This window comes from Sinocyclocheilus rhinocerous, unplaced genomic scaffold, assembly GCF_001515625.1.
Source record: "Sinocyclocheilus rhinocerous isolate Xijiao unplaced genomic scaffold, SAMN03320098_v1.1 scaffold1222, whole genome shotgun sequence".
Classification (NCBI taxonomy): domain Eukaryota; kingdom Metazoa; phylum Chordata; class Actinopteri; order Cypriniformes; family Cyprinidae; genus Sinocyclocheilus; species Sinocyclocheilus rhinocerous.
In genome coordinates this window covers 950,355-951,048 of record NW_015640234.1, presented here as the reverse complement: position 1 = coordinate 951,048, position 694 = coordinate 950,355, and positions in this window count along the sequence as shown.

The following is a 694-nucleotide window of genomic DNA, read 5'->3' as shown; positions in this document are numbered from 1 at the left end:
TAGCATTCAAATACATCGCAAATATGGACACATTTAATGGATTAAACGCCGAATGAGAGAGAACGCCGTTTGCTTTCAGTTTCGCATTGAATTAGCCTAATTTCTTTTCTTTTTCTGCTGATGGCCTGCGCCCCGCCCCTGGGAACACCTCCGGTGTGACGAATGTCTGAAGCCCTTATACCATCATGCCAATTTATTGGCCAATAGCGCTTACGTCACGTATGCTCATATATGCGTGCTACGCGCTATTTCATCAGATTTTACACTATGACGAAGGAAGCATTATCGAAGGTACAGAACAGCCAGCATCGCAGCATCTCGTTCCCTATTGATGAAAGCAAAGCGGAGTCAAAGCAGCCTTTAGGATTAACTAGGCCTAGGAAGCTGTAAGACTTAACCAGCCTCGGGGCAAAGTCCATACAAGAGGAGCTGACAGAGCCTGCAGATCCTCAGTCCTCTAAGAGAGGATAGGATTACCAAAAAACTGCTTAAGGTTTAAAAGTTATCTGTCAGAGTTAAACGGCTCAAATGGATGGCCTGCTAGGCCTTTACAGCAGTGGAGCTGAAAGAATAATAATTATTAGCCGGGCAGACTAGTGTTTGCTAGCATGAAGTGCCAAAAACCATAGTGCACAGCAAATGTCAGCTGTGGAGTCCGTGCTTAAAAACAGTCACATGAACAAGAGTTGGAAGC